The sequence below is a fragment of the Delphinus delphis genome, chromosome 5 (genome assembly GCF_949987515.2).
Source record: "Delphinus delphis chromosome 5, mDelDel1.2, whole genome shotgun sequence".
Lineage (NCBI taxonomy): Eukaryota > Metazoa > Chordata > Mammalia > Artiodactyla > Delphinidae > Delphinus > Delphinus delphis.
The window spans coordinates 47,653,570-47,677,323 of record NC_082687.1 but is presented as its reverse complement, the minus strand read 5'-3'; the positions used below and the strand labels follow the sequence as shown (position 1 = coordinate 47,677,323).

General features: G+C 40.2%; 1 long non-coding RNA gene across 1 annotated transcript in view; it reads right to left on the bottom strand.

Annotated features, from left to right (window-relative positions):
- Positions 1–5,510: 5,510 nt before the first annotated feature.
- Positions 5,511–23,754, bottom strand: part of LOC138414072 (uncharacterized) — a 119,785-nt gene continuing 101,541 nt past the window's right edge. The window contains exon 3 of the long non-coding RNA XR_011246457.1: positions 5,511–5,606. This is a non-coding gene — a long non-coding RNA (uncharacterized lncRNA). The remainder of the gene's footprint in view (positions 5,607–23,754) is intronic.

Sequence of the window (23,754 nt, the reverse complement as noted above, 5' to 3'; positions counted from 1 at the left end):
GAGAGGCCCGCGTACCGCCAAAAAGGAAAAAAAAAAGGCTAAACAGTGAAGACCACTCCACCAAGTCAGGAATGTTAGACAAAGAGAGGTCTTCCCTTCAGCAAGCTCTGTGGACATAACCTGGTTTCTTCTTCCCTGTAGGCTAGATGACATGTCTTCCTCTTTTATACCAAACAGAAATGACAATGATGAGATCCAGTTATAAGTCTTCTTTTCTCATGTGGAGCTCTGAGAGGTGGGACTTCCTCTATTCTCCAACGTCCAGAAATATCAAAGAGTAGCATGTGACATGACAGAGCAAGATAGAAAGATTTTGAAGATTTCATGCCTTCCTTCCTCCCCCTTATGGTTAATTATATAAATCATCACTTAGGCATGCAGCAGCCGAAGGCTTGGGACACTATAATATCCCACGAGAGTTTATCAAGTCCATACACTTTTCAGATGAAAAAAGGATTGTCACAAATGAGTAAGAGACTTGGATTCCTAAAGCAGAATTGTTCCGGGTCTCCTGGCATTCCAATTATGGATATATAAATTATGACTCAACTATTTACTTGAACGGATTATGTTTGTCCAGCAATACGACATGGTAGTGCTCTCGAACATTCCATGTGCTTTCTCTTCCTACACGTCCCAGCCGCCGTGGTTAGGTTGGGACCATGTGCCTGGTTCTGGCTAATGCCTGTGAACAGATGGGAAGTGTGTCACTCTCCATTTGAGGTCCTTAAAAGTAGGCGGGTTTTCCATGCTCTCTCCCCTTGCACCAGCAACCCTGCAGAGAGCTGGTATTCCCGCGCTGCTCTTGGGCGGTGCAGTGCCATGGAGTGCCAGGCACTTGGCATTGGACTTACTGGGAGCAAGAAACAAACCTTTGTAATGTTTAGCCACTGATAGTTCAAGGTTCATTCGTACCTGATACATCGTTTACTCTAGCTTGACACATTCAAAGGGAAATGCGCTTTATGAGTTTACTAGCTATTGTCCAAAGTAGTGCTTTTGCGTGTTTGTGTGCGACAAAGCTATTGAAACTTCAAATCCAAGTGTTCTCAGTGAACAAATCTTTGTTTAGATTAGTGGCTAAAAATTCTGATTCTGGGCCTGGGTTAAAAATCCAGGTTCCATCACATACTAGCTCTATGACTTTGCGTGGCTTACTTAACTCCAGGAGCCTCCATCTCTATATCTACAATATGCAGTTAATAATATTACTCAGTTCAAAACCTGGTGTGAGGATTAAATGAGTTAAATTATATAAAGCAAAATGGACACAATCAACGTTATTATTATTTTAGAGAGTTTCATCATAAAATTGTGGTCATGAGGCTCTTGATAAAATTGAATTAAAGTGATATCAGGATTGTGGGGTGAAGAGCAGATGATGATGATGCTGTAGCCAAAATAATGGTTGTCAGATTGAAGACGGTGGAGGTTCTGGAGCTGGTAGGGGTGGCTGTGATTGTGAGGGTGGTGGGCTATGGGTCTACAGAAGAGTCAACAGGTTGTACAATCAAAGTCTGCCAGCATAAATCTTGCCGGGAAACTGACTCATAGTGCAAGGCCAGCTATGCTCATCTCCATTTTCCTACCTTCATTTCAAATACAGATGCTCTTTGAAAGACAGTGATAAACATCACCCAGCAAATCCCTTCCCTTAAACCTTTACTTTTTATTTTTATTTATTTTTAAAATTTTTTAACATCTTTATTGGAGTATAATTGCTTTACAATGGTGTGTTAGTTTCTGCTGTATAACAAAGTGAATCAGCTATACATATACATAGATCCCCATATCTCCTCCCTCTTGTGTCTCCCTCGCTCCCACCCTCCCTATCCCATCCCTCTAGGTGGTCACAAAGCGCCCAGCTGATCTCCCTGTGCTATGCAGCTGCTTCCCACTAGCTACCTATTTTACATGTAGTAGTGTATATATGTCCATGCCATTCTCTCACTTCGTCCCAGCTTACCCTTCCCCCTCCCCATGTCCTCAAGTCCATTATTTACATCTGCATCTTTATTCCTGTCCTGCCCCTCAGTTCTTCAGAACAATTTTTTTAAAATTTTAGATTCCATATATATGTATTAGCATACGATATTTGTTTTCCCTCTTTCTGACTTACTTTACTCTGTATGACAGTCTCTAGGTCCATCCACTTCACTACAAATAACTCAATTTCGTTTCTTTTTATGGCTGAGTAATATTCCATTGTATATATGTTACACATCTTCTTTATCCATTCATCTGTCGATGGACACTTAGGTTGCTTCCATGTCCTGGTTTGTAAATAGAGCTGCAGTGAACATTGTGGTACACAACTCTTTTTGAATTATGGTTTTCTCAGGGTATATGCCCAGTAGTGGGATTGCTGGGTCATATGGTAGCTCTATTTTTAGTTTTTTAGGGAACCTCCATACTGTTCTCCATAGTGGCTGTATCAATTTACATTCCCACCAACAGTGCATGAGGGTTCCCTTTTCTCCATACCCTCTCCAGCATTTATTGTTTGTAGATTTTTTGATCATGGCCATTCTGACTGGTGCGAGGTGATACCTCATTGTAGTTTTGATTTGCATTTTGCTAATGATTAGTGATGTTGAGCATTCTTTCATGGGTTTGTTGGCAGTCTGTATATCTTCTCTGGAGAAATGTCTATTTAGATCTTCTGCCCATTTTTGGATTGGGTTGGGTTTTTTTTTGATATTGAGCTGCATGAGCTGCTTGTAAATTTTGTAGATTAATCTTTTGTCAGTTGCTTCATTTGCCAATATTTTCTCCCATTCCGAGGGTTGTCTTTTCATCTTGTTTATGGTCTCTTGTAATAGTCTTTATTTTAAAGTCTATTTTGTCTGATATGAGAATTTCTACTCCAGCTTTCTTTTGATTTCCATTTGCATGGAATAGCTGTTTTCATCCCCTCACTTTCAGTCAGTATATGTCCCTAGGTCTGAAGTGGGTCTCTTGTAGACAGCATATAGATGGGTCTTGTTTTTGTATCCATTCAGCCAGTCTATTTCTTTGGGTTGGAGCATTTAACCTATTTACAGTTAAGGTGATTATCGGTATGTATGTTCCTATTCCCATTTTCTTAATTGTTTTGGGTTTGTTATTGTAGGTCTTTTCCTTCTCTTGTGTTTCCTGCCTAGAGAAGTTCCTTTAGCATTTGTTGTAAAGCTGGTTTGGTGGTGCTCAATTCTCTTATCTTTTGCTTGTCTCTAAAAGTTTTAATTTTTCCATCAAATCTGAATGAGATCCTTGGTGGGTAGAGTTCTTGGTTGTAGGTTTTTCCCTTTCATCACTTTAAATATGTCCTGCCACTCCCTTCCGGCTTGCAGAGTTTCTGCTGAAGGATCAGCTTTTAATCTTATGGGGATTCCCTTGTATGTTATTTGTCATTTTTCCCTTGCTGCTTTTAATATTTTTTCTTTGTATTTAATTTTTTTTTTTTTTTTTTTTTTTTTTGTGGTACGCGGGCCTCTCACTGCCGTGGCCTCTCCAGTTGCGGAGCACAGGCTCCGGACGCGCAGGCTCAGCGGCCATGGCCCACAGGCCCAGCCGCTCCACGGCATGTGGAATCTTCCCAGACTGGGGCACGAACCCCTGTCCCCTGCATCGGCAGGCGGACTCTCAACCACTGCGCCATCGGGGAAGCCCTGTATTTAATTTCTGATAGTTTGATTAATATGTGTCCTGGCATGTTTCTCCTTGGTTTTATCCTGTATGGGACTCTCTGCACTTCCTGGGCTTGATTGACTATTTCCTTTCCCATATTAGGGAAGTTTTCAACTATAATCTCTTCAAATATTTTCTCAGTCCCTTTCTTTTTCTCTTCTTCTTCTGGGACCCCTATAATGCGAATGTTGGTGTTTTTAATATTGTCCCAGAGGTCTCTGAGAGAGTCTTCAATTCTTTTCATCCTTTTTTCTTTATTCTGCTCTGCAGTAGTTATTTCCACTATTTTATCTTCCAGGTCACTTATCCATTCCTCTGCCTCAGTTATTCTGCTATTGATTCCTTCTAGGGAATTTTTAATTTCATTTATTATGTTGTTCATCATTGTTTGTTTGCTCTTTAGTTCTTCTAGGTCTTGTTAAACGTTTCTTGTATTTTCTCCATTCTATTTCCAACATTTTGGATCATTGTTACTATCCTTACTCTGAATTCTTTTTCAGGTAGACTGCCTATTTCCTCTTCACTTGTTAGGTCTGGTGGGTTTTTGCCTTGCTCCTTCATCTGCTGCCTGTTTCTCTGTCTTCTCATTTTGCTTAACTTACTGTGTTTGGGGTCTCCTTTTTGCAGGCTGCAGGTTCATAGCTCCCATTGTTTTGGTGTCTGCCCCCAGTGGGTAAAGTTGGTTCAGTGGGTTGTGTAGGCTTCCTGGTGGAGGAGACTGGTTCCTGTGTTCTGGTGGATGAGGCTGGATCTTGTCTTTCTGGTGGGCAGGTCCACATCTGGTGGTGTGTTTTGGGGTGTCTGTGACCTTATTATGATTTTAGGCAGCCTCTCTGCTAGTGGGTGGGGTTGTGTTCCTGTCTTGCTAGTTGTTTGGCATGGGGTGTCCAGCACTGTAGCTTGCTGGTCGTTGAGTGGAGCTGGGTCTTAGCATTGAGATGGAGATCTCTGGGAGACTTTTCGCCATTTGATATTATGAGGAGCCGGGAGGTCTCTGGTGGACCAATGTCCTGAATTCAGCTCTCCCACCTCACAGGCACAGGCCTGTCTCCAGGCTGGAGCACAGAGACCCTGTCAGCCACACGGCCTTACTCAGAGGACTTGTGGGGAAGATTTCCAAGATGCTGCTATTCCCTCAGATTAGGGCACAAAGAGCTTGACTTGGAAGGGTAAGCGCTGAGGTGAGGGCAGCCCATGGGAGAGACAGGGACCAACAACCTTGAAGAACTTTTCTCTCTGATGTGGATCAATAGCACTGTTAAACTCCCCATCGGAGCTACTAGTGTTGGAGGTTCTCCTGCAGAGGCGGGGGGGTGGCTTGGGCTTACTGCGGGGACAAGGACACTTGCAGCAGAAGTTCTGGGAAGTACTCCTTGGCATGAGCCTTCCCAGAGTCCGCCATCAACCCCACCCCCTTAAACCTTTAAAAAAAAAGATGGTATATGCTGGCTTCGGAGCGGTAGGCAGCATCAGTCAGCACAATGAAATGTGCCCAGCTTCCAGCTGAAGCCACAGTTGTCTCTGTTCCCTCCATCCCAGGTTATACAAGAGGGACCAAATGATGCTGTGGAGTCTTAACTAAATCAAAGTGAAGGACAAGTATGATGGATTTATCACTGCCACTGACCTAACATTGACTGATGGAAGAATCCCCTATCAACCTCTAAAGCAGATTTCTACTGAGACTGTGGCATCACTTGGGATATAGAAACAAAACACCCCTCCCAGGTGTCAAGTATTAGTTAAAGAACACATCAAAACCATCAGCTATTATTTTTAAAACATAAAAGAAAACAATTTAAGGGCCAAGTATGTAGGAAACATATTGCATGTGGGAGGGAAGGAGGGTAAAGATTGCTTATGGAAAGAAGCATCATACCTTAGAGAAGGCAACCATCTGGAAATTCCATTTGAGTATCTGAAGCAGAACGATGGAGCTGAAAAAAAAATAGAGTTATCAGACTGTGTGATGAAGTAAATGTTTTCCTGACAACAAAACGTCAGAACCAGTTAATTTCCTCTTTCCCCTTAAGAACTATTTCAGGAAACAGAATTTCCGTTCTGTTCTCCTTTCCAGCTTTTCAATACAATTAGCAAACATTGCAAGGGGAGGAACCACATTCTTTCAGTGAAGGTAACTAGAAAGACCCATTTGTCAAGTGGAAGAACAACTGAGAACTATCCTGGTTACTGTGTGTTAATAACTTCCTTCTCATTTTCAGAAGACTGTACATTTTAATGAAGACGAATTTTTAAAGCCTGTCTCTTCTTGTTCTTTACAGAAGGTCATAAAGTCATTGATTCTTTGATGGAAGACAGTACAGCTAATTGATGCTAATCTCCTCATTTTACAAATAAGGTCCCTGAAGCAAAAGCAATCATAGATTTTTAGTGACAGAACCAGAACTAGAACACAGCTTTCTTGACTTCTATTTAAGGCATAGTTTCTTTTTTCCTTAGGGCATCTCTGAAAGCAAACAGTTGCTCTAGCTCCTTCATATCTGATCATAAAACTCAGATGGGACATCTCAGATTTCTAAATTCAGATGTAACCTTCACAATTTCTGCTGGTAAATGCAATGGTAGCGATGGCTTTCAAGAGATATGCAGGCATGGAAGGCACAGTTATGCACATGCAGGTATTTATCTTACCTTTGGTTGCCAAGATCCATTCTTTGTGTGATTAATTTATTCAACAGATATTTGTTGAGAGCCCACTATGTGCAAGTATCATTGTGCTGGTTATTTGAAAGAATCTAATCAAATATAATGAGAAACATTTCGAGTTTTATTCCTAGGTGTAAGATGCCCATCCTCCTGTAAAATGAGCTGACGTTTAAAGAAGCTAAAAAATAAAGATAAAAATAAAAAGGAGGGGGAGAGGAAGGCAAGATGAAGGAGGGGAGTGGAGGGGAGAGAAAAGGAAAATCCACATTCAGGTGAGCACTGTTCTTTGTACAACATCACATTTGAGAACTCCGATCAGTCAGCACGCTGCAGATGGTAGATGGCCACACGACACTGTAATGTACGCAAGACGAAACTAATGCAAGGTTTGAAAGTAAACATTCACTATTGGATTGCCTCAGGGAGACTGGTTAGGACTTACAGGCATTGCCTCAACCAAGGAGTAATAACAGAATCCTCTGTATTTCACACCTTAACCAGGGTTCCCCGTGACAAGAACACAATGTAAATAAATGCTAATTTAAAAATTGGCCTAAGATCTAATAGTCATAAGAGAACAAACTGAAAATAGCCCCAAGGCAGCCTTTTCTTTTCCTCAACACTGTGCACATCTGCATTCTAAAATGGCAATTAAGCGACTGTCCTCCCTGCCACTCTTCTAGTCAAATCTCTGCCATGACAAAAGAGATGGACTTGAAATGCAGTGGAAAAATACCTGCTTTGGGTGGGTTTCTAATCAGTTTTTCTAGATGCTGCCAGGAAACGGTATTGTGCATAATGCTGCTCTAGAAGAGGGGGCATGCTGGTCCCCTGCCCGAGGGCCTGCCAGGATGTCAGCCAGCTGGTAGCCCACAGAGCTGAGGACACCTGGAGTCCCCGCCATGCTTTGATCCCACTAATTCTGTCAACTTCTGCCTGAGGCAGGAGGCAGGATGAAATGCATAAACAGCAAGACAATTAATAACAACACTTGAATCCGACTGATACGGATAACAAGCTGTGGAGGATGCAGTCAGGTATGAAAAAAGGAATCTATCAAATCATTTGATATCTAAAAACCTTTCTTAGAAAGCAGTATGAGAAGAAATCCTGTACTTTAGAAATAACTTTCCCTTATATTCAACATTCCACTGGAATCAATTCCCAGAAAAATCCACCAGGGCTTTCTTCATTCCAGGGTTGATTTGATCAACAAAGACATCCTCATTAGCTACTGTGACCACGATGCTATATGAAGTGTGTGTGTTGTGGCTGGGAGTGGATTCATCCTCAAGAGCACAAAACATGTAAGGAGGCAAGAGGAAGGAAATGAGGCATAATACTAATGAAGGTATTGGGAACAAGAATCTGGGTGCAAACGACTTAGTATTTAGAAGATGGTTCCAGGAAGGGCTGGGAGGAAGTGGGGCAGCAAGATGAGGAAGGAAAGCCAGTAGAGTGTGCGATTGAGCACGTGACCACTGTGAGTAACAGGTTCAGTGCTACTGGAGCCCTTCTGAGAGACCACGTGGGACACGTTTGAAGCGCATCCCACCGCAGGGTGAGCAAATTCAGTATTTGTCAATTCCTATCCCCCGCTTTTTGAGGGTAGCTCCTGGGATGTTAATTTCCCAACACTCTGACCTACGCTGCACATGGACCAGAGATACATCCAGGTGAGAGGATACCATCAGGCAGAGAGATGCAGGAAGCCATCAGTGCATAAGGGAGGTGACTTCTGGGCTAGGTGAAGGGGTGTGGGCAGAGCGCGGACATCATCCACTCCAGAGTAATGCAGAAGATCCATGATATCGGTGCTTAGGAGAGGGACACATTGTCATGGGCAAAAGAAATCAAGGCAAGCTTTCATCTGGTTCTTTAAGGATGCAAATGTCTGAGACAGATTAGAAGTAGTGAACCTCTTTTGTCTTCATGGTTCCCTTTCTAATGCTGGCATTTTTCACCAACATCCTTGAAGGTCTTAAAATGTTAACACCATTTTCTATTTAAAGCAAGTTTTACTAAACTAAAAAGTTCTTCTACAATTATCCCCTTATTCCTCATTCACCCCTCAGCCTGGTATGCCTCCAAAAGACTTGTTTACTATCTCGACCGTGCTCTCAGGAAGGAAAGTTCTTGAACATTCTGCTAAATCTGTCCTCTTTCTTTGATATTGACTTAGGAAGGTACTGTGCTTCAGCAGAATATTTCATGCTGTGGAAATCACACGTATACTTAGTTGTAATGAAAATTAATTTTGTACATTGATAAAAACTTGGTGACAGAATGCATGGTACTGCTTAAGTTTGAAGGATGACCCCATAATTTATTCTTTAAATTAGCTAGACATATGAAATGGAGGGGAGGGTTCCAGATGAGAGGAATGGCAACTTAGGGGTAGGTATGACAAGACATGCTTGGTAAATGCTAACTAAACCAGTCTGACAAGAGGGTAGGGTCCACACTGAGGAGGAGTGAGAGTTAAGGCTACAAAAGGAGGTCGCAGAGCCAGATTCTGGAGGGTTCTGAGCATCGGGTGAGGCGTAAGGGGACACTGAAGGCATTGCATAAGGAGATGCGATGGCAAAAGCTGTTTGAAGATGAAGGTTAATGAAGCAGACGTGAAACAAATTGGAAAGTCAAAAGGCTGAAGGCAAGGAGACCAATAATGAGGTCATTTACTAATTCAGGCTTAAATTTTAAAGGCTTATAAATACGTCACAATTTATAATCAAATGTATATAGTTGCACAGGTATAACAGAAAGGGACCCAGTTGAGAGAAGGAGTGAAGGAAAGCAACTGTTTCTAAATTGTCCACCCAGAGTGGGTGCCTTTTTCTAATTCCAGCAAAGAAACTGTATGTGCCAGCAAGCAGCTTGTTTTCAATTAAAACACAAACACACACACACACATACACACACAGAGAAGTGCTTGCACCAGGTAGGTAGCAGTGGAACGGGAAAAAGAGAACTAGGAGAAACACTTAAATTGGCATTAATAACAACTGTTCCATAGCAATACGGTAAAGACATATAGATTAGAATATTAAAATATAAGATAGATGACCCTATCTCAATCATGGTTTAATAAACTTCATTTAATTCAAAACAAACTCCATTTAATTCAAAAAAAAGTCATCTAGGTTTTAAAATATTCTTAATAATATTACTGAATCTATAAAATTTCTATCATCTCTAACTTGCAGGGCTTGTAAACATAAGAAAACATAGCTGACCATAAAACCAAGTGGAAAAAAAAAAGTGGAGAGAAACTTTATATCTTCTTTGGTAATTCAGAAACCCTCAGGAGCTTCCAGAGGCGCAGGTGATTGGTGGGGTGATCAACAATTTCCATATAGTACCACGAAGAAAGAATTGGGCATTTTATTCTCTCAGGTTATTTTAATGCTCTCATTTTGTAATTTATCCTTTCTTTTACAACTGTAGGAACACATTCAAACACACACACACACACACACACACACACACACACACACACATGCCAAACCTGTAAATACACCCCTTAGAGCTCTTTATGACATTGTTTTCATATGTGACCTTTGCAAACAGCTTACTCAACCAAAATTAGATCAGAAGGAAATTTGAAGGATGTTCCATCTTTTATTCTTTTAAATTAGCTAGAAACTAACTCTTCAATATTTATGACCACTCACTGAAAATACATGATTCTTCTACTGGGAAAATAAGGTTGCCTTGAGCAGAGTTGCAGGAAATCTGATTTGAAAATCCAAGTTAATAATCTCCACAAGTCTAATAGGGCAATGCTGTAAATGAAACAGAAGTTAATAGGTACAGCAAAAGAATGACCTCTGTGGATTCCAATTAGAAGAAGCATATCAAGGAGGAGAAATGGGGGCTCAGGCCATAGATTGATATGGGTGGTAGTTATAACACATGTCATGAATAAAAAGCAAAATTAAAAACTGAATAGAAGCAAAGCATCTTTCTCTTGCTTATTCTCTAAGACCTTAATTACCTGAAGTATGGGTGTTGTTGAAGGTTTAAATAATTCTTGAAAGAAACTCAAAGCGTTAAGAGCGGCTAGAACATGAGTGTTCAAGATCTATGGATTCAAATAACCGCTCTGTCACTTACTGGTTCAATGATTCGGCCAAGTTACTTACTGCCTTTGCATCTCCAAGTCTATTATCTGAAAAATGGGTGGGTCTAATAATAGCTGACCTGTAGGATATGTGAAAATGCTGAATACAGACTTGCTTGCAATAGTAGGTGCTCGATTGTTCCATCTCTCCTCTCCTGCCCCTTCCTCCTTGGAGATGAGAAGAACCTTGGAGAGTACCAGTGTGTTCTGCAATGTGAACACATTGGACATTCCTCCAGGAGTAAAGGGTAAATTTTGCCTGTCTAACTGCTGTCTGTTGGTATAGCTCCCTCCTTACCAACAACAGGAATTTGATGGCCCCAGGAAGCAGTGTGGCATGGGGCACAATGTGGAAGACTGTGGGCTCTCAGGCCATCCTACTGGGTTTGAATCCTGTCTCTGCCACCCACCGGCTGCCTGACCTTGGAAATGTTCCTTAATCTTTCTCTGCTTAAGTTTCCTTAGCTGCAGAATGGAGGTTAATAAAAACATTTTCTCTTGAGGTTGTGAGAATTAAATTAAATTAAATTAGGTTGTGACCTAATCCAGGAAGGAATTTAAAACAGCACTTTATACACAGCAACCATTCACTTGAAGGTAAGGCCATTACACTAAGATTTCAGCCCCAGGAAACAGAGAAATTCAGATTGGTTTTTCACAATGGAGGAGTCCACTTCCACTATGAAGGAATTTCCATGAAGATGCCTTCAGAAATTACAGCTCATTGACTGGAAAAGGCCCGCAGTGGCAGCAGTGGAATCAGCACAGACGCAATTCATCCATGAAAGTGGATTAATTTTAGAGCCCACTATGTGCCAGACCTGGTAACGGTATCGCAGATCCTGACTCCTCATTATTTGGAGAATTCCCACCCAGAGGCTCTTGTAGCGTGTTTGATCTTATTTATATATTCACGATAGATGTTTTCTTTACTGTGGACTTAACGTAAAATGAGCTCCTTCCTCTAATAAAGGTGCCAGCTTTATATGAGGTAGGCAAATCATAATGAAGGAATAATCACACTTCTCTGAGTGTGTTTCCCTGTTGGAATCAATCCTGAGTGGCTATTAATAGGGCTCTTTAAGAGCTGAATTTCAGGGAACGCTAACGTTTGATTTAATCAGCCAGAGCTCCTCCAGATTAGTAGAAGATGCCAAAAGTGTCACCTTTGCATTTCCACCACATTCTCTCCAGGGAAGATGGGGGAGGCCCCACAAACGTGGAGGTTGATGAGATGACAGAGCATGTACTCTTTAAAGCCAATGAGAGCCCCCAAAATTAGCCAAAGAAGGCCATTTTCATCAGACTAATAGAAAGAAAGGGGCTCAGGGCTCCCTGTGAAGACTGGTGTGGCCAGGCTGGGCCCTCAGCGAAGGACCATGTGACTGCCGCCCTCACTCCTCACTTTTCAGTCCTGGCAAACACTGAAGAGCCTGTCTCTCTCCTGCCTGTGCTTCCGGCATGTTTCTGTTCTCTTTATCATCCTCCTCAACCTCCCATAAGGTAGGAAGGGAATAAGTATTATTACTATTTGTGCCAGTTATAAAGCTATTAACTCTCAACTCCAAATTCATTTTGCTCTCTGCTCCACTACTGTGGCCGGAATTCTGAAAACAATTTTCTTCCTTTGCTTGCTGTTCCTATAGGTTCTTACCAACAGGGGGCACTAGAGGGAGGCTGGAAGTCTAGGGAACAGGGGCCAATCTTGTTCCTCCCCGGTTTGCTTGCTATATTGGTCAGTGCCCTAGCAATGGCCTTTTGCCCCCGCAAGGCAGTTGGTCCCAGGCTCCAGCATCTTTTTTTTTTTTTTTTTGGTGTATAATTGCTTTACAATGTTGTATTAGTTTCTGCTGTACAACGAAGTGAGTCGACTATATGGATACCTATATCCCCTCCCTCTTGGACACACTACAATGTGTACAATAGCTAGCTAGTGGGAGCGTGCTGTATAGCACAGGGAGCTAAGCTCAGTGCTCTGTGTTGACCTAGATGGGTGGCATGAGGAACAGGGGTGGGAGGGAGGTCCAGTGTCTTTTATTGGCTTCCTCAGAACCATCTCACCTTGTCCCCCCTCAGCAGTTCCGTGGGACCTCTCCTCCCAGTTTCTAGGTTCTCATCACCATAATCTCTTCCTTTGTTTCACCCAGGGCTGTGGGTGGGAGTGCTTCCTGCCATTATCATCTCTGTGATACCCTAGTGTCCCCTTTTTGCTTTTCCACTTTCCAACAGTTATTTAACCATTTTCTTACGTTAAATTCTCTCTGTTGAAATATCTACTGAGGTGCTTTCTCTGATTGATCTACTATGTCTGCTATAAAAGATTTGAGAAAATGGAGGCAACAATATGAACTAAGTGAAATAATCCATTCTGTCCTTCTCCATAGCCCTATCTATGGAGAAATGTTAATTTCCCAGCAAAAGTGTTAATTTCCAATTAAGGTATCAATTGATAATGGCTTAAAATGTAAAACTCTCAAGTTTTTTACATTTTTCAAAGGCTTTCAATAGTTATGGGTTTGGGGTTTTTTTGTGGGGGTTTTTAGTGGTGGTGGTGGGGGTTTTGTTGGGGTTTTTTGTTTGTTTTTTTGGCTGCACTGCAAGGTATGCGGGATCTTAGTTCCCTGACCTGGGATGGGACCTGTGCCCTCTGCAGTGGAAGCATGGAGTCCTAACCACTAGACAGCCAGGGAAGTCCCAATAGTTATGCTTTAAATTGTATATAAATGTTTAGTTGATTTGTGGATGTTTGGCACTGAGCTGGACACTCAAGGAGAGAAGGATGGTATGAAATAATATCCCTACCTTCAAGAAACTGTAGTTGAGAGAGGAAGAGCCAATGTACAAATATTAATAAGAGAAACACATGAAACATAATATAATTATAAACTGAGTTGGATGGTGCAGACCAGAAATGCGTTAGGAGGTGAAAAATAGAAAAGGTCATGAGGTCAAAGTAACCAGGACTTCACAGCAGATTATGAAGTGCATTTGGAAGGATTTAGATATGGGAAGAGAATGGGGGAAAACTGTCCAGATTGAGAAGCCGCATGAACAAAGGCATGGAAATGGAACATTGGATTTTGGTATGTATATCCATTGGTACCAATTCATATGAGTTTGCCATTAGATTCTCCTAGGTTGGCCACCTAAGCAGAACCCAGACTCCTGTGAACTTATAGTTAAGCCACTTGGAATTCCAGCTGCCACTTAAAAGGAGCTTTAAACTCAAGTGTCACTCAACGGTGATCATTTAGAAGCACAGCTCATACATTTCTACCAACAGCTGGGGATTTGCTATCTGGGATTAATACCCTGATAATCCTATTGATTGACTTGGAGGTTTGTCCAAGAAGTTTCCATCCTTCAGGAATGACTCAGATGCAAATATCAAATGCAACTGCTCCTTGGAAAAATCCTCAGGAGTCAATACTAGGCTGTTTAATTAGAATGAAATCTCTAGACTCAAATCTATTTCAAACAAAATACAAGTTGTATCATTAAGCACCGAAACTAACCACTAAGTAATTTGTGACTCCATACCTGGTTAGAATCAGGTTTCAAAACGGAATTTTAAACGCCTTTTGCAAAGTTACATAAGGAATCAAGTAGATTACGCAACAACCCTCACTGAGCACTTTCATAAATCAGTGAATTCAAGTGGGAGCAGAATTCTTTAAATTATAAGGAAGAAGATAATAATAGAATTAAATCCTGACCTTTCCCATAAAAGCAACCATCCTCTTCCTCGCCCCCATCCTTCTCTAATTTACAGTAATGTAGTCCATATGGAAGAAGTCGGTGTGTGTTTGGGAACCAAGTCCTACACTTTCTTTTCCATCACAAAAGCCAGTTGTTCTTCAGAACCATCCGTCAGGATCATTTTACATTCCGCAGCATTAAAAAGGAGGCCTGAGCTCAGACCTCCTTCCGAAAAGTTAAGTTGTCAGTTGTTAGGCAGAAAATCAATTAGAAATGCATTTGGGACAATGGCTTGCTGCCTGGAATTACACCAGGCTAGAAAAAAGTCAGCCCAGTGGCAGGAAAATACTAATGGTTGGAGATACCCATTCTGTCTTAGACAAGGTGGATCGATTTATTTAGACACATTTGCTGAACGGAAATATGCTGGTACCAAGTCTCAGATTTACATATAATTATAGCAGAACACTTGCAAAATGTTCTCAGAAGGATCAAGATACTCTATTGCTCCAACATGTGCCAGGAACGTCAAAATTGTTATAGATTTCTTTGGCTAACTCACCTTCCTATCCCTAGGTCTTGCAGTAGGTACAGAGACTTTGCCAGAGTTTGGGTAATTTATCGTACTTTTGCAAATGCTCATGGAAGACACATGGGTAGCTGGTATTACCACAAGCTCCTTGTAGCCCCTTGCTGAGTGAGTGGGAGGCATCCAAAAATCCTGGGCCATACTCTTCACACGTAGGTTAGTCTTATTCCAAAGTGATAGTACAGTTGGCTAAAATCTAGTGCCACTTGAATTGGCCCTTGGTCTCCTAAGAATGATAATATTTAAAATAATAACTAACATGATTTTGGCATTTAGTATGACTCCATCGAAGTGCTAAGCACTTACATGCTCCTGTAACCCTCCCACCAATCTTAAGAGGTAGGGTCTCTTATTTTCATTTTACAGTCAGGGAAACAGAAGCTTAGAGAGGATGAGTCATTTATTCAAGGTCACTTGGCTGATGGGAGGGACTAGAAATCAAGGTCAAGCTGAATGATCCCTGCTCACCTTCCATACATAGTTAAATACCTATGCACAGAGGAAAACTCTTCTAAATCATGGACGACTGCCTCAACCCCACACCAAGTACCTTCCAAATGTTTCTGTGCCAACAGAAATCAAGAAATCTGGAGAACTTGGCACTATCACGCTCAGAGTCCTCCTGGGAAGGAGTAGTGATGTCTTCATGTTTGCCCTCTTACGTATGAAGGCCAGTAAATTATCAACCACCGTGATTATATGCTTGGAAAGTTTGAAGCCAGCGCTCACAGTCTGAGCCTTCTCCACCCATCACTAAACAACTTAGCTGGCCCTGTGTTTAGAAGTATACCTTTCTATAGTTCTCCACCCATCTCCTCTTCATTGTCCCATGCTTTTGCCAGGACCTCTGGAATTTATCAGACACGAGTGTGCTTGTTTGGGTAATTGTTTTTTTACCAAACTAATGTGACTACTTAGAGTAACTGCTTTAAATGCTATGATTAAAATCTCTAAAGACTTTCCAGCATTTATTTCTATTACAATACGCCTGTGGGGAGAAGAGGTATTTCCATTTTACGGATGCAAAGACTGAGGCACAGAAAAGTTGCAAAACTAAAATTTTCTAACACTTGGCTAAGTACGCTGCTGGAATTAATGAACTAGAAAATGACTGGAATATCCAGGTATGCTGCCCAGGTCTCTGAACTCTGGTTCAATGCTCCTTGCTGCAGGGCAGACAGTTTATAACCTTGAATGTTTAATTGTTTCTTCCTAAACTCCTTCACTCTTGCACTCTCCCAGTTAACTCACAATCCAGTTTTTCTTCTAGCCTAGGCTTTCAGTGCAGCAACCATATTTCCCAGCATTGAACTATGCACGGGCTTGTCTGGGATAAACATGAGGTCATTTCCCTTCTTTAAAAACGTTTGCTGAGTAGTGCAGTAAAGCAGTTACATGCACAGATACTGGAGGCAAAGTGCTTAGGTTCAAATTCCAGTTTCAAGCATGTGCGTGTCCTTGAGTAAATTGATTAATAACTTGGTGCCCCATTTATTCCATCTACAAAATGCAAATAATAATGGTACCTAATTCATAGTCATTGCAAAAATGAAGTGAATTCAAGCAAGGCCTCTAAACGGTTCCTAAAACACATTAAATGTTTGCTGTTTTTACTATTCCAAACAATCCTCCTCCCTCGATCTCAGAGGAATGGCTCTTTTATGCTGAGACATTCTTATTCCCTATCAGTCTCCTTCAGAAGGTTCTAAGCAAATAAATCATCATCCAGTACTTCTTCCTCTCCTCTCCTCCTCGGAACAACACTCATATCTGACAGCATGATGTCAGACCCTATCTTAGTCCCTTACGCAGGCTGTGGTTGTAGTGCTTTTTCCCTTAAGAAGTCAGACCTTCCTCTAGACAGAAATAGTTCTATATTTCTAGAAATAACCCTCATAATAGGTAACTGGTTAGTCAAATCACAAGCCAAATCTGTCTTTTTTTTTTTTAATTTATTTACTTTAGGCTGAGTTGGGTCTTCTTTGCTGTGCACGGGCTTTCTCTAGTTTGTGGTGAGCGGGGGCTACCGCAACTCTTCGTTTGGGTTCACGGGGTTCTCACTGCGGTGGCTTCTCTTGTTGCGGAGCACAGGCTCTAGGCACGTGGGCTCAGTAGTTGTGACTTGTGGGCTCTAGAGCGCAGGCTCAGTAGTTGTGGCGCACGGGCTTAGTTGCTCTGCGATGTGTGGAATCTTCCCGGACCAGGGCTCGAACCCGTGTCCCCTGCATTGGCAGGTGGATTCTTAACCACTGCGCCACCAGGGAAGTCCCCAAATCTGTCTTTAAGAGCCTGTGCCTGATCAAAAATTCCTCAGAAATCCCCTTTTCATCCCCACCCCCAATCGGAGGCACTATCTGGGAAATGTGACAACATGGACATCAAAGTCCAGTTGGTGCTGATGGGAAGGTACAAGGGACTTCTCTTCAGGTGTGGTTTTTCTTCCTCTTTCAACCTCAGGTTGCTCACTATCACAGTCATGGCTAATTGCTCCTCAATAGCCATTCCTCCCTTCTTCCATTGCAGTAGAATTTTAGCTGAGCTCAGGTGGCCACTAGAATAAAGGTGACATTTCCCAGCCTCTCGTTCAGTTTGGCGGCACCACGTCACTGAGTTCTGGCCAATGGGATGTGAGCGTAAGTAAGGTGCACCGCACCGCTTCTAGATTGTGTCCTTAAAGGAATCTCTTTTTTTGCCCTCCTCTGACCTGTGGCTTAGAATGCAGATTTGGTGGCAAGATAACTTGGACTGTGTGGATGAGCGCAATATCCAGAGATAGAGAAGCAACAGATAGAAGGAGCCTGGGTCTCTGGAGAACTTAACAAAGCATAGATACTGTAGCAGCCCTGGTCCCCCTCCCTTGGGACTTATATCAATCACAAATAACATAAATGGTTTAATCCACTGGAATTCGGGGTCTCCTTTACATAAACTTAATCCACCTCCTAACTAATACACTCATCTATTTCGCATTCTTTTTAAAGGAATTTACTTCTGTCCTGATTTTAGATTTAGCCTGATGCAAGAGTTGTTAAAATCCTTCGATTCTAATCCTTTTTTGTTTTCCTTTTTAAAGCGTATGCTCAGGAATTCCGTGATGGCCTAGTGGTTAGGTTTCCGGGCTTTCGCTGCTGTGGCCTGGTCGAGAAACTGAGATCCCGAAAGCCACACGGCCAAATAAATGAATAAATGAACTGCACGCTCACTAGTAAATAAGTTTCACCTTAAGGCTATATTTTGTTACTTTGTATAAAAGTAGTGACCTCATCGCCAAAAAGTAATTTTTCCCCAGATGTTCCATATTAACTTGATGTAGGACTTTGGACTTACCTGGCATCCATCTTCTTGATTTCCATATAGCTTATCTATGCCAGAATCCCACATTTCTGAATGACAATGATGCATATCATGTCTGCTTTCTAATCTTATTTATTCCTTCCGTAATTTAAATGACAAGACTACTTAGGGATAAAATCTAGGTTTGGAGAACCAAAGAGGTATTTATGTACATTTTCCATGTGTTGTATAGCTTATTTCAACAATAACAAATTTCATTTGAACATCTGGTATACACTATACATCTTTAAATATCCTGGTGGGCATTTTAGTTCACTACTGTTAATGTTTTATTTATAATTTCCCTTTAAGAGATAAATTTCCTCAAATATATCTATATGAGATTTACTGTAGGTATCAATGTGGGTTTTCTGAGTTGCTACTTCAACAACTCAGGGTGTTTTTTTTTTCCTAATTATCATTCAGTTTCTTAAAGTAGCCAAATCAAAAACATAGTTTTCCTTAAGCTTTTAATTTCAATTTATAAGTTTTATTCCATTTATAAATGGATGGATCTTAAGGATATTATGCTCAGGGAAATAAGTCAAAGAAAGACAAATACGCTATGATCTCATTTACATGTGGAATCTAAAAAACCTGAACTCATAGAAACAGAGAACGGATTGGTAGCTGTCAGAGGCAGGGGTGAAGGGTGGGCAAATGGGAGAAGGTGGTCAAAAGGTATAAACTCCCACTTACACGATAAATAAAGTCTGGGGATGTAATGAACAGCATGAGTGACTATAGCCAACAATATTGTATATTCGAAAGTTGCCAAGAAAATAGATCTTAAACGTTCTCATTACAAGAAAAAAAAATGTAGCTACGTGAGTTGATGGATGCTAACTAAACAGGTTGTGGTGACTATTTTGCAATACATACATGTATCAAATCATTACGTAGTAGACCTTAAACTAATATAATGTTATAGGTCAATTATATCTCAATAAAACTAGAAAAAATAAATTAAAAAATAAAATAATTTCAACAATTACTCCCAAGGAGTCAAATCAAATAGTTGATTAATCTTTGATTGGCTCAGTTTGTTTGGTTTCTGTTATAAACGTAAGATCTTTTAAACATTTTTTACTACATTTACATATTTTATATGACCACATATTTTAAAAGCACCTTTTGTATGCCACCATAAGGAAAACCTTCCCAAGCACTTAAAAATTCAACTAAATTCAATATAAGAAATTTAAAATATAGTGAATTCTAAGCTCTCTTAAATAGTAATATTTACAAACTTAGTAAAATATTTTATGCATTTAACTTGAAAATCATGTCTAAATTAGCTACCGAATTACATTTTTTAAATGAGAATCACAAGGCTGATGTGTTTACAATATATTCAATTTTCTTGCACCTATTCTAGCACTTAATTAACAGAAAAAATACTAATATTATGATTTTGAATTAAGTCATTATCTCTAAGATTACTCTATGCTTCCCTTGGGTGAAATGAATTTTGTATACACACTAAAGAAATAGAGTTTGTCATCTCAAGCGAATTTCAGTGACTGTCTTGGTGTAGTGAGGTTGCTTTTTGGCCAAAGGCTTTGGCCAGGACTGACTTTCCAAGCCACTGGTGAACAAGGGGAACCCTTTCATAGAGCCTCTCTGTCGAGAGGGATTCCAAGCCAATGCCTCCAAATAGGTCAGCTTCATGGCCCCCTGAACAAGTAACACATTTTCTATTTCTTCAGTATGACTTGAGTCTGCAAATCCCCACCAAGATTGTTTCAGCACTTGATTAGATTTAACTAATCCATTTACTGCCTGGTTTCATTCTGAACACTTTTATATTTTGTCGTGGGCTCCCACCACAAATCTTATAGATATTTAAATAGCCTCTGATTGAATTCTGCATCTTTCTCATCTCTGTCTGACTTGACAGACTCCAGGCATCATACTAATGACAGTAAGGTGATGGGTGCCTCTGAACATTATTATTAGTTAGAGCTCATTTGTAACAAATATATGACTTCAAATTGTTTTTACATTTTTAAATCATTTTCATCCACAATTCACATCGTTAAACCTGATATTTTCGTTGTTTTTAAACTTGAAGAGTACATTTTGTCCTATTTTTTTAATCATTTGGTTTTTTATTATAAAAGCAATATAATCTTCCCCAGAGGCAGGAAACCCTGTCTTTAAAGCCTAAATTTGTCTCCTTTTATCCTTGGAATCTCTAGCTCAACGTCCTATAAAACTGCATTATGTATGGCTTCAGAGCTGACACTCTTAAAACTGCCTCTCTAAGACCTTTATAGGGTAACTTAATTTTAAAATAACTTCAGACTTCGAGGGAAGTTTGTAAAATAATACAAAGACTTCCCACGTACAACACCAAGATTCCTTGAATGCTATCATTTTATCACATTTGCTTTGTCATTTTCTTGTATCCATTGATATAAATTTATCTGCTGAAACACTTACAAAGTAAGGTTTAGATGGGATATCCCTATACCTTTATTTTTATTTTTTTTTTCAGAGAAAATGTAACACAATTTATTTAAAACATGATAAGAAAGCAAAAATAACTTCTGGAAAAGAAAATTTCATATTTCCCCTCTAGCAACCAGTTCCAATTATTAAATCATTGTTGGAAACATAAGACCCTTTCTGCTTTCAACACAAATGCTGTGTACTATGTCATTTCATGACCAAAAAGGGATGTCTACCATTAAGCATTTAATAGTGGATTATTATAAGTAATCATACTGCAAAGCACCTTCACAGTATGAAGCATGGGACACTTTGGAGGATGCTAACACACAAACTATTCCCTCACCCCAACTAGGACATGTAAGTTTAAGCTACAAGAAGAGAAAGGAAAATTAGGTCTCGTAAATCATGGAAAGTCATTTAGCCTCTCGTCCCTATACCTTTAAATACCTCAGTTGTATTTCCTAAAAATAAGGACATTCTCACACATAATCTTAGTGCAATTACCCAAATCAAGAAATTAACATTGATGCAATACCATTACCATTACTAATACCAATATCGTTATCTGATTATAAACAGATCTTGAGCAAAGTTTGCCAATTATCCCACTAATATGCTTTAAATGGTCCAGGAGTAAATCCAGGATCACCAGTTACAGTTGGTTGTTATGTCTCTTTGGTCTTCTTTAATCTAGAACAGTTCATTCTTTTTTGTCTTTCATAACTTTGATAGTTTGAAGAGTTCAAGCTAGTTATTTTGTAGCTGTTCCTTAATTTGGATTTGTCTGATTTCCCTCATGATTAGATTCAGGTTACACATTTTTGTCAGGAATTTCATATACATGTTTTTATGTCCTCACGAGGCGCCAGATGTCCATGTGTCCCATTGCTAATGAGGTTAACTTTGATCACATGGTTACGATGATTCCTGTCAGGTTTCTCCACTGTGAAGACACAATTATTTTCTTTGAAAATAATAAGTATATCGTGAGGAGATACTTTAAAACTCTGTCAATATTTTGTTTTTCATCCAACGTTCACCCTCCGCTTTTAGGAATCATTGGTGATTTTTGCCTGAAAAAATTATTATTGTAGTGGCTGCCAAAAAGTGATTTTCTAACTCCATCAGTCTTTTTGACTATTCATTGGAATTCTACTGTAAGGAAGAGCATTTTCTTCTCCCCACTTTATTTAGTTATTTATTGACTTATATCAGTATGGACTCAAGAATTTTTGTTTTATTCTTTGGGTTATACTCCATTACTGTCAAAAGTCCTTACGATGCTTGAATTGTCCCAGATTTGGCTAGTGGAAGCCCCTTCAAGCTGCCTCCTATGTCCTTTGCACAAGCCCCCCTCTTTTGAACACTTCTTTGCATTTTGGCACAAGAAATTTTCCAAGTTTACATTGCACTTTTCCTGCTCCAGACCCGGAGTTAGCCACTTCTCAAAGGAGCCCTGGATTCTTTCAGTGGAGCATGATATGTAGAAGCCAAGACCTGGGTCCTGCACGCACTCATGTCTACTAAAGTGTTCTCTGAAGCCTCTTCGAGCACTCCTGACAATAACTACTTCAGCTGACAGATGCCTTTGGAAAGTCCACAAGTTAATTACCCAACAGTCTCACCAAAGGCTTTAACCACACAGCAACAACTGCATCTCCTTCACACCAATCTGTCCCATTGGTGGGCAGCAGGGTTTTTCTCAGTCACTGGGCTTCCTAAGGACCATTCCCTCCTGGATTGTGTCATTTTTCCCAACCCTAAGGTCAAGATACAATGGGGGGGACTCCCATCTCTCCACCACATCCCCAAACTAGAATATCTACTACCTCCCTGCCTTGAAATTTCCTTCCTCCCCTCCTCTCACTCATCCCCTTCTTCATACAAATTTCTTTCACTGGATTTTTATCCTGGAATTCTTAGAAGTGACTCTGCACAGAACTTGCTTCTTGGACTCTTTTTATAGATTCTGGAATTTGAAACTGGAGAAAAAAACACAGACATCAACTTTCTCTCCTCTTCTTCTCCATTCTTAAAATGCATCATGCATATCCCAGGGAACTGGGAAAGTAAAGCGAAACTCATCAGACCCTGAAGATTGTAAGACTTACAAGTCTTGAGACCATTAGAGTTATATCATTGAAAACAGAGAGTAATTGCAAAAGAAAATGAAGTAAAATTGACTATATAATAAAAAAACAAATTAAAATGAAGAAAAGAGACTATTTAAAATGTACTAAACATAAGAAGGGATGTAAGTGGGCCTCCTACACAGAGAATATTTAAGGTTGAGGGTTGCCCGATGAATAACGTATGCAGGGATCACATTAAGGAGTTCAATTTTCTCTTCATAGGTCAGAGGCCAGGCTTTGGTCCATCACAGAAGAAGACTTTAGGGAATCATTCTGAGAATGGGGAGGGAAGAACAGTAGTGAAAGGATTTCTATGTAACCATGAGGTATCTTGTGGATCTGGAAGTAGAGAAGCCGAGGAAGTTAGAAGGAACACTACATGGTGAGTTAACTTGGACGTTACTAAATATCTCATTGGTAAAACATTTCTCCTCTCTCTCTATGTATAGAAATAAATTTATATATATATATATATATATATATATATATATATATATATATATATATATAAAACTATTTATCTTTGCCACAGGAAAGCATTTCACTTTAGAAAGATATGGGACTTCCCTGGCAGTCCAGTGGTTACGACTCTGTGCTTCCACTGCAGGGGGCACAGGTTTGACCCCTGGTCAGGGAACTAAGATCCCACATGCTGTGTGGTACAGCCAAAAAAAAAAAAAAAAGAGAGAGAGAGATAACAGAGAAATAAATGAATGTGTATGTTGTTGCACTTTTAGGTTAAAAGATATCTGTTATATTATATATTATTTGTATATTTATGTAATAACTTCAGAAATAAGTCTATATCCTCTATGAGGATATACAAATAATATATAATGTAAAAGATATATTTTAACCTTTTACTAGTTCTCCAGACAGGAGTTCAGCCCAATGTTCCACATGAATTTCACCTTCAGAAACACAGTGTGCTCCTGAACTTTTACCCAAGCTGAAATTCTTGCTACTCTTCCAAGATAGAAGGAAAGTGAGAAATAGAATAGAATATATTCCCTCTTCTTCCCTAAGTCACAACTCTTCCTAGACCGTGGAAATGATATTCCATGTCCTCTATTCAAAGACAAGAA